The sequence below is a fragment of the Anser brachyrhynchus genome (genome assembly GCF_964034855.1).
Source record: "Anser brachyrhynchus genome assembly, chromosome: 19".
Taxonomy (NCBI): Eukaryota; Metazoa; Chordata; class Aves; order Anseriformes; family Anatidae; genus Anser; species Anser brachyrhynchus.
The window spans coordinates 910,754-927,517 of NC_137712.1; the positions used below are offsets into that span (position 1 = coordinate 910,754).

Genomic DNA, 16,764 nt, shown 5'->3' on the forward strand with positions numbered 1-16,764 from the left:
CCTGCCTCGGCTGGCGGCTGCCGTGCGGGGAGGGCTTCCAGCCGTCCGCCCGCGGCTAACCGGGCCCGACTGAGCCTGCACGGGCAGGGCGTGCGGCAGCATCTCCCTCGGCTCTGACTCCGGGGTGATTTACTGCCCCGGTCCGGCTGGGACAGACCGCAACCGCGGCATTGTGCATTTCTCACCAGCCACCGCTTGCTCATTGACAGACCCGACTACCCTGAAACAGGGACCTGCCACCTCTCTCCCAGTTCTTAATAAAAGGGCCAGGAAATGTTGAGGGGTTTTACCGCTCTCCATCCTTCACTGAAACACGCAATGAGTTTTTTAAAGTTAAATTTGCCAGCAAAGTGAAAACATGAATGAGAAGAAAATCAGCCAAGCACTTGCCTGATTTCTGAGCCATCTATAAATGAAGTTGTCTCTAACTGGCATGTTCCACACACCACACACGGCTCTTTAATAAAATTGGCTTAGATTTGTTGATAAGCCTGAAGCAAAGTCAATGTGAAGTGTCAATCCTGCTGTATGCGAGAACCTTCAGGGGTCAAGCTGCTTCCTCTGTATGATCATTGTATCAAAGATATGTCAGCTGCGTGTTAACTGTTTTCTTATGAATCACACGAAAGATCAGACACAAGACACAGATAAAACAAAACAAAGGGGCTGAAGTTTGGTTTGTGCTTTTCCAGCCATGGCTCACATTAGCCTATTGGGCCTTTATAATCTTAAGCCTCCAGCTGACGTCCCAGCAAGCCCAAGACGACAAAAGCCAGCAGATGAGCGGGGACCGTTCACAGGAGATAAGCAGGGGTGGCCGCGGACATTAAATCCTATTTAGCCCCGTGTGTGTGTGCTGTGCGTGCCAGGCTATTCTTTGCAGGATGAGCATCTAATAGTTGTACAGTCCACACTAAGCGAAGCTGAAAGAGAAGAAATCAAAAGAAGTGGGGTTTAATTAAGTATCAACTAAGATTTATGCAACTTTCTCTCCCCATCATAAATATTAATAAGGAGAGAGCTGTGGCTCAGTGCGGCAGGCACTGTCGAGCCATGAAGAGATGTTAATTCCTGGCTCTTTGAGATGGACTGAGCGTGACACAGAGCCTCTTTGATTTGGAATATTCCTTAGGTTTAAAAGTTAAATAACATGAAGGGGATTTAGTGGGTAGTAAACCATTAGTGAGTCCAGGATTTAAACTCCAGTACGCATGTAGTGTATTTCACGATTGCCAAACTGATTAATGGGAGCGCTGCTGGCGGAGCTCCCTCGCCAGGCGCCGGGCGGGTGGCACGGCGGGGCTGGCAGCAGCGGGCGTGGGGTGCGAGGCCACCACGGGACCCGCCAGGGGAACAGCACGCTCGGTGTCCCTGTGACCCCATCCCGTACACACGGCCAGCGGCTCGAGGCTGTGGGGCTGTGTCCGGCAGTTGTTGGAGGTGACACCGACAGCCAAAGTAGGGACGAGCAGAGCCTACAAAATCTCTAGCCATCCCTTAAATAAAACTTTATGCTGGCTAATAAATTTTAATGCCACTTGTCAGTGCTTGATAACTGCAGTCACTTGATGCGGAAGGAGCAGCCCCAGCACTGTGTGCGGTGGCTGTGCCATGCACGGTGCCGGGGGTGCCCATGTGCTGCCCCTCTGTGGGGCTGTGACCCTCACCCCAGCTCGGGGCATCCTCCTGGGGAAGGAGCAAAACCCGGCAGCCTCCTCCCCCCAGCCCCCAGCCAGCTGAGGAGCAGCCACCTCGCCTCAGGCTGGAAGGCAGCTGCTGCCAGGGAGGGAAGCAAAGGGCTCTGCAGGCAGCAATCACGCCGAAACTTAATGATAGCACCACCAGGGTGAGACTGCCCGCTGTTCCACGGGCACTGCGTCTGCTCAGCTGAAGTCCTGACTCTCTCGTCCTCAAACTGTGTAACCTGGTGCAGCTATAAGTCTGCTAGCAGGCTTGACCCTTACCCAGCACAAAACTGCTATTTCCATGCTGCATTTGCATCCAGTTCTGGCTGTGCAGTGTATCTGCGAGGGCAAGGTCTGCCCTCCAACACAACGTGCACAGTGGGGCTCTGGCCCGTGGCTGCAGCTGCTAAGCCACACTGCAATAATCAATAATGATAATAATTATTACAGGAGCAGCATGAATTTCCTATCAAATTAAATCACACAATGAATAATTTTCATGTTTTATTAAACAAAAGCCTCTCTCTGTAAAGGTTTGATGGTGCCGCAGTGTCTTTGGTTTGCCACAGCAGGGCATCACGACAGACCAGAGCTGGAGCTGCAGCGGAGGGCCGGGGGGGCGTTGGATGCTCGCTGCTCCCCTGCCGGCTGCTCTCCCACGCTGTGCTCACGAGAGGCTGACATGCGAGCAAGCACGAGGACAATGCTGGACTCTCAGGCAGAGGCAGATGCTGGTCATACAGGGAGCAAGGAGAGTAAAGATCCATTTATGTTATCTCAAACCAGCAATTTTCAGCGTGTCTGAGGACAGGAAATAAATGCATTTGCTTTTGGGAGAATGAAATGTGTTTGGGATTTGGGGAGGTATTGTAAAGAAAAATCAAAAAAGTTTTCAATTTTCAGCAAACTGCTTCTTAGGCAAACATTTGATGGATTTCACAAAACAGTTCTGTAGTCCGGGAACCACATTTTTCACCGCTAATTCAAAACACCTTCCCAGCTTTACTCAGGAGGCCGAACCCTGGTCAGTACCAGAGGTCCTCCGACTGCATCGTCTCTCAGCTGCCTCCCATGGATACCAGAGGCGGCTGGGAACGGACTGCTTGGCCAAGGCAGTGACTGCTGCTGGTAATGAGAATCTCTCCAAAGCCCCATTTGTAACCTCGCTGACGGATGTTCTCGCTCATGGGGTATTTAATTTTTGTCTGCATTACACCACGCGGTAATAGCCATGCCTGGGTGGCTGCAGGGCCTGCCCAGCACGACCGCGTGTGAGGCATCAGCCGGGAAGGTGGCGTGTGGGAACAGACTCGATTTCACTTGCCGGACAGGGAAGCGTCACGCGGGCAGGAGATAAGCGTGGAAGGGATCAGCTCACTTTGCATAACAGCATCTCCTTCCTCCGCGCCTCACGCGCTGCCTTGCAGCACGGCTGCACACTGAGATTTCGTGTAATTTTGTTTTAGTGCAGAATTTAATGTTAAGTTTAAATATGTAATTATCTTTAATTGAAATTACATCCATGCTTTTCATTAACAAGACGCAAAGAGCGAGCAGCGCGAGGCGCCGACGGGCGAGCACCGCGCTCCGGACCCGGCCGCGCCTCCGCCCGCCCGAGCGCGGCGGTGCCGGTGCCGCAGGACGGCCCGGGGGGGAGGGGGCCGCGGCCAGGCGGGGGGGGCCGCACCCCGCGGTGCCGGGCCCGGCGGGGCCCCCCCGAGGCCGAGCCCGGCGAGGACCCCCCGAGGCCGGCTTCCCCGTCGGCTCCGCTGCGGGCCGGGCGCGGCGCGGGGGGGGCGGCCGGGCCCTGCTCGGCACCGGGGGGCGGGCGGCGCTCGGGGGCCCCGCTCCGGGCCGCCCCGCACGGCCCCGCACGGCCCCGCACGGCCCCGCGGCCCGGCAGCGGCTCCCCCGGCGCCGCGCTGCGCCGAGCCCGAGCCGTCGCTTGTGGTCACAAGGGGGTAGCATTGGTACGGCGCTGCCGCGCCGCCAGCCGATGTCACCGCCGCGGTGCACAATGGCTTTAAAATAATTGAGGTCTAACCCCTTTCAAGAGAACATATATTGGTTTCTTTTTTAAAGTAGCCGAGGAACAATGCATTTCCATAAGTGAACGTAAAATTGCATTTAGAAGCGACCACAGCCCCTCTGTCATGTTGCATGGAAAAAATCATCTGTTTCTAGATTTAGTCCTTTTCAGACCTTAAGGTCAGTGATTCAAGTGGACATTAAACTAATACAGCAAGACAACGTTGTTACAATTGTCTGGTGGCTCTTCTGCAAACCTATTGGTCGTTTCAAATTCTCATACTTCATTTAGAACTGCTTTGCAGCCAGCTTTGTTCTCTCGGTGAACTCGGGGGGTTTACCGGCGTGCCTACTTACGCATCTGTAAAAGATGGTCCGTGACATCCTCTGCATCTGTGTAATTCCGGAGGGATGACCTGGTCCTGCACGCTGACACGGGCTGAAGGGGCTGCGGGTGCCCCAGCCCCGGGGCCAGGTTCCCCGTGCTGGCTGCCGTTATTTAGGAGCTCCAGCCGCTGTGAAGAAAAGGCTTGTCAGGGCCATATCTCAGCAGGCAGCACTTGCCACAGACCTTGGTTCAGGCTGGGGAAAGCATTCCGCATTTTTGATGCAATGTTTCCTAATGTTTCACCCAACAACCCATAAATTTCACAAGAACAAGTCTATAAAGGGTTTGTTTGAGGAGAAAAGGACAGATTGCTGTAGGCTGTAACTGCAGAGAAGCCTTTAAAGAAGCTCTTGACAAACAGCAAAGCAAGTACCGTACATGCACAGGACCACTCCCCAGGAGCAAAGCAGGTCCAGCACACGGTGGTGTGCACGATCCTGCCCAGCCTGCGAGCCCTGTCCTGCTGCCCCAGCAGTCCCCTGCCCGAGGCAGGCGGCGGTGCAGAACGGCACGGACGCTGGGTCGGCACCCGGGTGAGCATGGGGCGTGCTGGCACAATCAAACAGAGGACAGTTCCTACCCCACCTGACCAGCTAAATTCAAATTTATCTAAACAATTATTTTTAAAAGCAAGAAGAAACAGCTTTTCATACTTGAATGATGGCGTTGCTCACTGACCGTGCTCCAGGAACTCAGCTCGTTGTTGCCACCAAAGCAGTTTCTGCACCTTTCCTATGTACAGTTCCTATGGATTTATACTAAATGCAATTCAGACTTGTTAGTAACAGTTGGTGAGACAATCAGCACATGCTAAAGTCCTACTCTGACAGCGCAATCAATTAAATATCAATTAATCAGTTAATCAGTACAGAAGATACACGTAACAATGACAGCATCAGCTAGTTTATAACCCTGAGTGTTTCATGCCATTTGCACATGTGTGGCTTGACGTGTACAACATTTTTGCAAGGGAGCTTCTGACAATGGAATTTCCAGTCTGAGACACTGTGAATGGTTTTGCACATGTACTCATCAAAAGAGCTAAAAAATTCCCTTCCTTCACTTGGGTGTGACTCCTGCTATGGTCATCTTCAGCTGACATCCTTGCAACGGAAACTTAGTAGTGCTCATGGAAAGCACATTTTAAACTCAAATGCTCAGATATCCTCATAACTGTATAACTGATCATCAGTGCAAAGCTGACATTCAGATGCGTAATTACAGTGCTGTCCTTGTTACCTGCATCACGTGGGAGGAATGAGGACAAGCCGTGTCCTGCGTAGCTCACCACCCCAGCAGGAATTCCCACTGCCAGCCTCAGGCTTTCTCATCTGCAGAGCCAAGGCTTTATCAATGCAGAAAAATCACAGACAGCTTAGAGCAACAAAACTGCGACCCCTGGCACTGGCATCGGCTGCTGTGTGGAACAGCTCCTCACATGGATACGTGGCAGTACTGGTGCTTCCTTCCTGGTGGGTTGTGTGGATTGTTCTATTTCTAGAGCATTTTTTGCTGTTTCCTCCTTTCTTCTCTGGCCCATGACTCTTCACACTGGAAAGTCTGCCCATCTGTGTCCTTTCTGCCCTCTGAGTCCCTGAACACTTCTCATGATAATGCAAGGACAGGTGGCCCTGGAGACCTTTTCACCTCATGCATGTCCTGCCTGTGCCTTAACCTGATTTGGATGTGTCTGTGATGTGAGTGATACACCTACCCAGATCCTGAGACCTCCAGAAGCCACTGCTCGTTTCCATAGACCCCCATAAATGGATAACTGGCTCTTTTAATCTTGTTACTAAATTGTAATAGAATTATCCCTCTAATCCTTTGGAGCAAGAGCAGAACTCAGCCACCAATATAAAATTAAAAAAAAAAAAAAACCTACAGTAATCATAGATTTTAAAAGTATTTATTTTGTGCTGCTCTCAGATAGGCTGTATATAAAATTTTATTTCAGAGGAATAATGCCATGTAGTGCACTTTGTGGCTGCACTGTGATTAAGTCCTTTTTAATCTGCTGTGCATGTGGAGGTGCAGCGCTTTCCCAGCACAGCTCCCTCCATGCCAGACTCTCTATTAATGGGGTTACCGGCTTATCGGAAAGAGGCAGAATTACCCAGCTACGGGAGGCTTTTACTCTGATCTGCTTAGAAACCCAGGCCATCTCAGGGCAGGGGGGGCTCAGGGACAGTAAGCCTGTTTCTTCCTCAGGACCATTTGCCCCTCACAGCTCTATTTTCTTACAAGGAACTTCCTAGCTGCTAAATCTGTTCGGCGCGATCGGTTCCTGCTGCTGCTTTGTCTGTCTGTCTGTCTGCCTCTCCGCGGGTAACAACTGGCACTGCCAGGCGGGGCAGGTCCAGCTCGCCTCCCTCTGCTGCCTGTCGGGCCGGGAGCCCCAGACGGAGCCAGCCGCCAGGTCAGCAAGTGCCTGGTGGCTGAGTTTACCTTACGCAGCCATGGGGGGCACAGCAAAGGCACGTTTGCCAGAAGAACTGATTGTCAATAGGACGGCGAAGTACAGTTGGCTGCAGAGCCTAGGGTACCTGGTGCTGTCAGCAAAGGACAGCTGGTGCTGCTATGGTGCAGTGCACAGAGCCATCCTCCCCGTAACCCCGCTGTAACGTTCTCCCCTTACCAGCATTCCAATAACAGGTCCTGTTCGTTCCCTTTCGGCCACAGCTCCCAAATCCGACACTGCGGGATGGAGGTACAGTGGCACGGTGGGAGGCTGCAACCAGAACAAGCAGAGCTCTTCTTTATATGGCAGGGTCCGGACCTCATGGGGCCACAAAGGAAGGAGCTGGTTGCTGCAAGGCGTCCCCTGGAAACAGACTGGGTTACCTGCAGAAGCCCATCCCTCCCAGGTAGGCAGATCAGCTCATCGAGGTGCTTTTGCAATGTTAAGGAATAGGTTGGAAACCACAGCACACAGGACCTCCTCTTCCTGCTGCTCTGTGCCCAGAACACGAGGCGAGGCATGGAGCGAGATGGGAGTAGGTTAGGGATGTGCTAGCGTCTTGTCACAAAGCATTTGCTGACCTTTCTGTAAATATTTCTCAGAAAAGGCTAAATGCCCGGGTCAGTTCAGAGGGTGCTGTGCTGTGATCAGCACTTTGCCTGGGGCACAGCCACGGCTCCCGTTGACAAATAGCAATTGACCTGAGCGACTGCGGGCGCTCGCGGCCGCGCGGCGAGTGGGCAGCAGCCCGCAGCAAGCTGCAGATCGCAAACGCCAGTGTGTGCAATTCTTCTCCGAGGGTTTGCTTCTAACAGCAATAACTTTGTGCAGCGTGCAGATGATGTTTTAGGGAAACTAATGTGATTTCGTCCTTAACAAAGTGAATGCTGTAGAACACAAGACATTTATGAAATGCCACTTCTCACCTGATGTCTTTGCCTGGATTTTCTAACCCTAAATTAAAAATACCGTATCCATTCACATTGCAAACTCAAGATATGAAGTGAAAAGAGTAATTTCATGAAAGTTCATGTCATCTGACTTAAAACAACATCAACATTGCATGAGGGCAAAAAAGGAGTTTTGCAGTGATGATTTTAAATGTAAAGTGGATTGCTTCTTTTTTCATCACTTGATGGCAGAAACTACTACTTAGAAAGTAAAGGCTATATATTCCTGTAGTGAAGTCTCATAGACCAGACCCCTGCAAATACTGTGCTGCCAAGTGCAAGCACCTGCAGAAGCACTCCACAAACACAGGCTATCAGAATGCTATGCCTGGGGTAGGCGTGGTGCTTTGTCAGTTCTGTTATGCCACCAAAAAATCTGCACTGGTTTCTTATCTGGATTTCACTCTGGGCTAGCTTGCATTGATGAAACCGAAACTGATGTGATAGAGCCAGTTAAAAAATCTTCACAACAGTGAACACAAAAGGCTGCACTGGACAGTGTCAGCCTGCATAGGTCAGCCCTGGGCCCAGTGCTTGCTGCCCTGGCCGTGTTTCTAAGCGTGCAGCTCAGGGGAGGGAGGCGAGAGGAGCACTCACGGCCCAGCAAGCCTTCAGCATGCTTTCCTTTTCATGCCAAGTACCTGGTATGCCAGTACTCTTCCTGAGCTACCTGCTGTTCTCACCCTGACCCAAATGCCGTCTGTGACTGTGAATGACTGCTCCCTGCTTGCGCTCACCACCGGCACAATTACTGCCTGCTAACAGCCCTCCTTGTGCTTCCCAGAAATGCAGACAGAGAATGGGAATTTGCTAAAGGTGGTGTCAGAAGTTCAACACCACCACGGCATCCAAAAAGCTTGAGAAATGCTCAGGAGGTTGGTGCGAGCATAAAGGATTTGGCATGCCTCCCTGCTCTGACACACAGCCTTGCGAGTGAGAATTTGCACGGCAGTCGTTCCATGACTCGTGTGCGCAGGAATGTGTGTGCATGTGTGAGCAGGAATGCCTTAGGCCCCAAGCCTGCAAAGATTTATGCACATGCTTAACTCTTAGCAGATGAGAAATCCCACTGAGACTATGCATGTGCTACAGGTTAAAGACAGGCATAAAGCTTTGAAGAGTCTAAATCTTAGATTATAAAGATTATAAATTTTAGGAGGACAAGGACAGCTGCTGTCTGTACGGCGGCAGTGCCCTGCAGGCAAGGGGCAGCTTCTGCCTGCAATGGCACCGAGCCACCTCCATCCCCGGCACTGCCGCCGCCGGGGCAGCCCGCACGGGCGCGTAGCCCTGTGGTTCCCAGAGCAGCTGCAGGAGGTTCTGGGCAGCCTGGAGAGCTCCCTGTGGGTGACTTGGGAATTCCTTTCACTTAGGAATTCCAATGCACCAGGCTGAACAACTCAAGGGAAGGGAACACAATAGGAAACGGATGATTTGTCTGTTCCTTTCAGCGCTGGAGCTCACGCACTCGCGAGGTGACTGTGCAGCGGGTGCGGGCTGCAGGCTGCGCTGCCGGGGTCACCCAGCCGGGTCTGGCCGCTCCTCGGAGCGTGGGGCAGCGCACCGGCCCAGGCCCAGAGGACGCTGTGTGGGTGCCCCTGCCGAGGCACCGCGGATGAGTGCCGCCGCACACCGGACTGCCAGGCATGTGAGCCGGGCTGGCCCTGGCCGAACCGCGGGCTGCGCGCCCCTGCCACCGCCACCGGGACCACCCACCCGCTGCAGCAGGCGCGAGCACTCCCACCGGGGCCCTGCCCACCAGCCCCACTGCCTGGGACGGGCCGCGGGGTGCTGACACCCTAGGGCTGAATGCGAAGCGCGGGGGCATCGGCGCAAGCCGTGGCAGCGTCCGTGCTGGCTGGAGCCAGCCCCGGGCAGCGGAGCCCTGCCGTGAGGACACCGTGGCACACAGGCGGCACCAGCCACCCAGGTTTGCTCGGTATAATATCAAAAGATGGGCAAGAGGAAACTATTTCCTGGTACTCTGTATTTTTAATTCATATTTTCACAGATCTGCCTGTCCTAAATCCCAAGCAGATGGTGCAACTCAGCCCGTCTCCTCCAGCAAGGATGATCCCTGGGGCCTCCCTGCAGAGAGTGTACATTTCAAAGGATAATTCCAGCAGCACTCCTTACCGTGATCTGGAGGCTTCTGAGCATCTATGTACTTCATCATTCTTCACATATACCTGCCCCTGCCTTGCACCATCTCCCACTGGGGCTTGCTTTTCTCTTCTAAAAGGTAAGCAGAGTTGCAAGCTCTTAGATGCGGACTTAGAAGCAAAGACAGCTATGAAACTCAAGAACCAAAAATAAAAATCAGAAAGGGAAACAAAAAGAGAAAAGAAGGAAAAATCCTGTGTGAATTCCCTGATCTCTGCTACAAAAATAGAAGCAGCCTCCCCCTCCCCATTCCAAATGCTGGCAGGGATGTAGCTTTCCGGGAGGTAGCCCCAGAGTCGGTGGCGGCAGCAGCAGTAAGGGAAGCCCATTACCCTACAGCACACTCTCTGCACCTTTTTGTGCTCATGAAGGATTTCTGAACTAACAAATCCCATTTGATAATTGTGTTGCGAAAGCCTCACTTTGAATATTTAATAGAATTATTGCTAGTTATCAGCACAACTAGGTGATAAATTACAAGCGGTCTTTACTCAACACAAGGCAGAGCCATTAGGGGGTTTCAATCACATTTCCCACCCTACCCCCTTGTCAGGATGACCATGAATTAAACAGAAAAACAAACAACCAGCTCCCCGCCCAGAGGTTCATTCCTTTAAAAAATAAAGAGATACAGAAATGCTCATCAACTTTGGCCGGGTCCCAGCTTCCCGTGGACTGTCACAACTACAACTTTCCTCTGTCTTCCTTCATTCCCGCACCACCCCTCCCTGCCAGAGTCCTCTGGTTTTGCCTCCCCACACCCCCTCTGCTGTATATGAATGAGGTGATCTTTTAGCTGCCCTTTGTCTTGGAAAAAAATTAATTCTCATTTGCATTACCTCGACTAAATGTCACCCACCGATATTTTGTTAGACATTAGCAATGCTGGCAGAGAGGGGCACGGGATAATTGCGTTCTGCCTAGCGGTGGGATTTACATAATTTCAGACAGCAATTAAAGAATCCCTGGGAAATTTTTTTTCTCTTCCAACCTCTCCTACAAAGAAAGTGTTCGTTTACATTAAGCGCTCAGCTCCTCGCTGTTCATTTGCATAAAATTAAAGGTTTTTGTGTTCTGGAACAGCAGGGTAACATTTAAAATTCCGTTTCAAAAAGCTCACCTTAGAATAATAAAATGTTAATATCATTTCATGGGCTGGAGAAGGTTGCCAGCTGCCTTTCACTTCAAACTTTTATCCAATACTAACTGTTTGGGTGGGTAATATTATTATTATTTTTTTGTTGTTAAGATATAAACTTTCTTGAAAAAGTGTAGGGATGTAAATGTGCCTATCGATGGGTCTCTGCAGGGCTACTCCAGAGCAGAATGTTTGTTTACTCCATAGTTTTTTAATTAAAAAATCATGCAAAAGAGCAGCAGTGGAATATTATAGGCTGTAATGTGCCGACATACTCCAGACTAAGAGGGGAAATGCAATTTGGATCGAAACTCTTTCATTTGCTTTCATGGAGGTGGCAGTGGCACTCCAACGAGCGCCTGCACCGAGATAGCTCCCAGCCAGGGCTGTTTGCACAGCCCGAGCCCGTGCCGCAGGTGGGGAGGCCAGCGGCCGAGCGGAGCTGGGGAGTGGAGGCTGCTGTGCCTGGGCAACGCGCTCCTCTTTGGGCCCTTGCTGGGATTTCAGCTTTATGTGGTGGCTGCACTAATAATTCCCTTCTCTGACCCAGAGACGGGTGCTGATGGGCAGCGGTTATAGGAATCGCTCCCCTGCCCCAGCAGCACCTCGGGAGGACAGGAGGAAGCCGGACCCCGGGGTCGGCGGCAGCCTGGTGTTGCCAGCACGGCTGCAATCCTTTGTGCCAGCGGCACAGCCGGAGCTGCAGCCTGGTGGGGGCATGGGGCTGGCCCATGCAGCTGGGCCACCAGGACCAGAACGTCTGTGCCCGAGCATCTGTTGGTGTCCCCTGGTTTCTGAAGAGCCATCAGCAGATGTTGCAGCTCCTCACCCACATCCCCTGCTGCCTCACAGCTCTGTAAGAAACTCCTGTGGGTCTGATGTGCTGGCAGCCCTGTCTGACCTTGGGAGCTGGCAGCCACAGCAGGCGGCACCAGGGACGGCAGCAGCCAGCACTGCAGGGCACTTCCCACACCTCTGCTGTGCTGCGTTTCAAGCAGAAACAGAGGATGCTGCATGCTCATGTCCTACTGCAGCAGCAGGCTGGTGGTCCCTCCAGCCTTGTACCTCCCAGAAAGCAAGGGTGGCACCACTGAAGGACAGCTGAGACCCAGCCCCTGCTTCCAAACCTGGCGGGGTCCCCCTCGGGTCCCACTCCCTCCTGCAGACTTGGCTGCAGCGCAGGTGAGGTCAGGGTGCTGACGAGGGGCAGCGTTGCACAGCTCCTGGCACCTGGGCACCCACCTGGCCACCTCCTCTGACGGCTCCGGGGCCCCTTGGGCATGGGGACCTCGTGTGGGGAGCACCCAGCCCCTCGCCAACCAGTCCCCACGCCTGGCAGGCAGGCAGGGAAGTCCTGCAGCTGCCAAACAGGAGGACAGCGGCTCAGCGCTCCTCCACACCACATTGTGTGTGACTGGGAGCAGAGGCTGTCAGGGCTGAAGCTTCCCCAGCCATCAGCTGCCTTTATTCTGAGCACTCTCAGCTCTAAATAATAATAAATGACATTTCCATTTGAAAAAGACCCTGGTGAGGTCCCTCAATGACCTTTTTTGTATCACCAGGGTCCTTGTGCCTGGGAGTTGTTGTCAGACCTGCTGCCCGTCCAGTGCACGAAGGACAGAGCCCCAACAAGACACGTTACTGGACAGAGGTAGCAGGGAAGGATGGGCTCTGCAGGGCTCACCCACCACTTCCCGCTGCTGCCAGGTGGGGAATATCCCAGGGGGCCGGCCCCTGCCCTCCTGTGCAAGAGGTAGGGAGAAAGCAGCCCCACCTTGCACTGGAGATGTGGGCCTCTCCCGCACCGTGACGCTGCCCTGAAGCAGGGCAGACGGGGGCCGTGGCTGCATGTGTGCGGGTGCTGTGCTCCTCCTGGCGCAGGCTCTGCAGGAGCAGGAGTGCTGGCACCGCCGCAGGGCTGAGGAGAGGTGGGATGTGCGTAGAAGCAAATTTGTCTCCAGAGCAGCAGCATGCTGTCACCTGCATGATCCTGTGGTGGCTTCAGTGGAGGAGTGACAGCAGCAGAGAGCAGCCTCAGCGAAGCACACGCACAATGCACCTCCTGCAGTAACTGCAGTGCTGGCAAGGAAGGCGCAGTGCTGCTGGGACCCCTCCGGCACGAGTCTGAGCACAGGATGCGGGGACAACTCTGTGCAGAGACCTCCACTGCCAGCTGAGGTGGCAAATGGCAAAGATGGGACTTGGTCATGGTAAAACAGGAACATCGAGGGGGGGGCTCCAAGTGCCTGGGGAGGTAGGCGTGGGGCCGCGGGTCCTATAACGGCTGGAAATTCAGGTCAGGAGGAGACCCTGTCTGGGTCTGGCTCCTCTGCGAACTGCATTGGCCAGGCCTGTCACACTCGGCTGGCATTGCCGTAGAGACCCACGGCCCCTCAGAAACGCCTCCAGAGCCCACGTACCCGCGTGGCTCCTCTGTGCTGGGCAGCGGTGCCGGGGGATTCAGCACTGACCTGGCAGCGAGGCCGCCGAGAGGGAGCCGTGCTGCTGGTGCCCCCGTCCCACTGCCAGGGGGGCGCAGGACGTACCAGGGCACCCAAAGGCGCTGGAGGCGCCCAGCAGGCCGGGAAGCAGCGCCCAGCGGGCAGCCGGGTGCACGCCTGCCCACCGCACCTGAGGGCCAGCGGGCCCTGGAGCAGGTCCTCCCCCTTCCCAGGGAGACAGCGCTGGAAAGCCGCGCCAGCCCAGCCTCGGGGGGCTGCGGGGGCTGCACCCAGCCGGCAGGCCTGGGTGCGCCTGGTGCCACCCCCGCCGAGCCATGTGCTGGAAGGGGCGCCTCGGCAGCTGCGCCTCGTGGTCCGTCCTGGTGCACGGCCGCAGGTGAAAGGGCTCGGGGCTGCCAGGGGCCTCTCCTTCGTGCAGCCCTTTGCAGTCACCAGCTGCCGCCTGCCCCACGCACGCCCCGTGCCCCTGCCTGCCACGGCTGTGCTCAGCCGCACGCCCGCAGCCACCGCTCCCCAGACGGCCCCGGCCCTGCGTGGAGAAAAGGGCTCCTGAATTAGCTGAGACAGGCGGAGATCTTCCACCTGGCAGTCCTCTGATCTGCCACCATTTGGGGCTGCTGTAGGATTGTTGCAAAAAGTATTTCATTAAAAATGAATCCAAATTCCAGCTGCTGCGTTATCTGACTGCTTCTTAGGTAGGAGAGCGTCGAGCACAATCTACATTCCCCGGTGACCATATTTGATTTCTGCTTAAATCTCCAGGCCACTAAAACTCCTACCTACCTGCCAGCAAGTACCAATTTTTCTTAATGATTTGCAGAGGGAATCTACACCTTCAGAAGTACAACGTATATGAAACCAGGACAGACTCAGAGTTTTAAGCATCCAGCTCACTAATGACTTGTTATAAATGTTTTCCAAACTGTTTTGTGTCTCTGGGAGGTGAGAATTATCACTGTATCTCAGTAAAAATGAATATAAAATAGGAGCAGCATGCTGCACACTTCACATTAAAAAGCTCACAAATAAACCATTTGCCATTCTGATGTCAGCAAGCGTCTCCATCACACACATCTTATCAGCTGCCAGGACACGGCCAAGTTTTACACGGAGTTTTCTACGTCCCACTTTTCAGGATTTTAAAAGTCAGCACAAAACCAGATTGTATTGTGGGTGACCAAAGCAATGAGCAGGCAGTCAAGTAGGGTGTGAGGAATAAAATATTTTACTTGGGAAAGAAGCAGACTGACCCGCGTCCTCTGCAAGCGCCCCGAGCAGAGCAGGGTGAGCGGCAGCAGAGCTGGGAGGCGGCAGGCAGAGGGAAAGGGAAGGGAACCACACAGCCCTGCATGCCAGCAGCTCGTGCCCCAGGACAGGGGCCCTGCGGCACATTTTGCCAGGGGCAACCCACCCACGTGCACCCAGAGCACCCGCGCACGAGCGGGTGAGACGTGCCAAACGCCAGGCTGCAGGCATCAAGGTGCCCGTGTGGGCCGTGAGTGAGCTGCGCGCTGAGGAAGCAGCTGGGGCTGGTGAGCGGCTCAAAACCAAGGGGCTCCCTGCTCGTGGGAAATGTTACAGAACCCTTTTGCCTTCTGGATGAAAAGAAAACGAACTTTTTTTTTAAATTGGAAATGAAGACAATTGGCCTAGGAATTTGTCTTAGAAAAAATCATGAATTCATTAAAAATTTTTCATTTCAAAATTTGTTTTCATTACTTTTACATTATTTTATGACATCAGTAGTAGCGCATAATGTGACCTGTCATATCATGTCAAGTCATGTCATAATATGCATAATAGTAGTAGAAGTGCATAATATTACATGTCATATTGACATAATCAGAATATTCTATTATTATTGACTTTGTCAAACTAATTACAACAGAGACAGGAAACACTTTGCTATAGAAAATAAGATTAAAAGGTGCAACTTTTACAAATTAATGGTTAATTCCATTTGCAATTGTATCATAATGTATTTGTATAAAAATAAATACTTGACTAGTATATTATGCTATGTTATGCACTACTACACATAACTCCATGGAAATAATGCAATAAGTAAAATTAAAACAATCCAAGAAAAATTTATCTTGAAACTACTTCAATTGCTTTAAATAAAAAAGCTTCAAAACAAAAGATTTTTTTTTCTAAACATGGAAACTAAGAGATCCCAAAATAAAGTAACTCATGTTAAAATAGCCATAGTAGACGGATAATGTATTGGAAAAAACTCCCCCCTAGCTCCGAAGTACCCGTGAGGGAGGAGCAGCACGGGTGGCATTTCCCTGCGGCGTCGCACAGCGGTGTGCCAGCTGTGCGGCCGTGCACGAGCGTGCTCACACCCACTGGAGCGCACACCCCCTGGACACGCACCACAGACCCACTCCTCGTCAGAGGTTTCCCCCTTTCCACACCCAGGCTCACGCTGTGCCCACTGGGACTTCTAATTGACTTGACATGTTATAAATTGCCTAACTTGGCTGCGATTGCTGTGAAGAATGGTACTTTAAAGGACTCAATATCTGTATATCTCCCTTTGATAAACATTGGCTTGCTGAGCTTAGATCTTATTTATTTACCCTTGGAGCAGGTTCATTACTATGTATTAGGTAGATATGACATATTTATGGAAATATGGGGACTCTTTATGGAATATATTAAGATTAAATAAATCATTTACTATGTGGTCAAGAACTACAGCAATCCTGATGAACGATCCCATGATTTTTTTTGATCTTTGTGTAAATTTAAGAGCCATCGCCCCTTTGTTTTCCTGGATCCTGGCAGTACCCACCCAAGCCCCGCGTACCACGCTTGCAGCAGGGCCGTGAGGCATCGCTGCCGTGCACCAGCGCACTGAGGACCACGCTGCCGGGACGGCCCCTCCGAGCCCCCTTTGCTCCCACCCCGCGGGCGGTGCACGCTGATGTTGGCGCAGCCCGGGGGAGGCCAGCGAGCCCTCTGGCACCCACCAGCTCACAGGAACCTGCTTAGCAAGCTGAGAAATGATGCCGGTTTCGTTAGCCCACGTCATCCCACTCAATGTAGTCTGCCTCATGCAGCCATTAGCCAATGAATTTACATATCTAATGGTGCATTTTCACAAATTAGTGGTAATTACATTTAAAACAGCTATTTTGATACAAATCAATGAGAGCCACTGCTAATGACATAAATGCTATTTCACATGTCCCTTGGCCTCATTACAAACATCCAAGCAAATTCACACAGCACAAGCTGCGTTAGGAGAACAGCACATTGCCTCCAACGAGCTCAGAACAAAGCTTTTCTGGTGGGTATAAAACATCGAGCCCTGAACAGAACACAGCTACCATGAAGACTCGTTTACGGCTACGCTTCAGCCTGTGGCATTTGAGTTCTGCTCGTTTCTCCCGGACACTTGCTCTCACTTCAGTAGCTTGTGCTCGGTGACGGCGGCGCAAGCTGCGTGACGCGTGGCAGCGACACGTGCGGCAGCGCCAG

The 16,764-nt window shown here is 52.6% G+C and overlaps 2 long non-coding RNA genes across 2 annotated transcripts; one reads left to right on the forward strand and one right to left on the reverse strand.

Annotated features, from left to right (window-relative positions):
- Positions 1 to 2,083: 2,083 nt before the first annotated feature.
- On the reverse strand, positions 2,084 to 4,857 carry LOC308180191. Its single transcript, XR_013940801.1, has 3 exons — positions 4,755 to 4,857; positions 4,071 to 4,228; positions 2,084 to 2,486 (listed from the first exon to the last, which is right to left on the reverse strand). It is a non-coding gene; the product is annotated as an uncharacterized lncRNA (long non-coding RNA).
- Positions 4,858 to 5,446: 589 nt separating this feature from the next.
- On the forward strand, positions 5,447 to 15,297 carry LOC308180192. Its single transcript, XR_013940802.1, has 4 exons — positions 5,447 to 5,573; positions 6,872 to 6,968; positions 9,524 to 9,754; positions 12,376 to 15,297. It is a non-coding gene; the product is annotated as an uncharacterized lncRNA (long non-coding RNA).
- Positions 15,298 to 16,764: the final 1,467 nt, after the last annotated feature.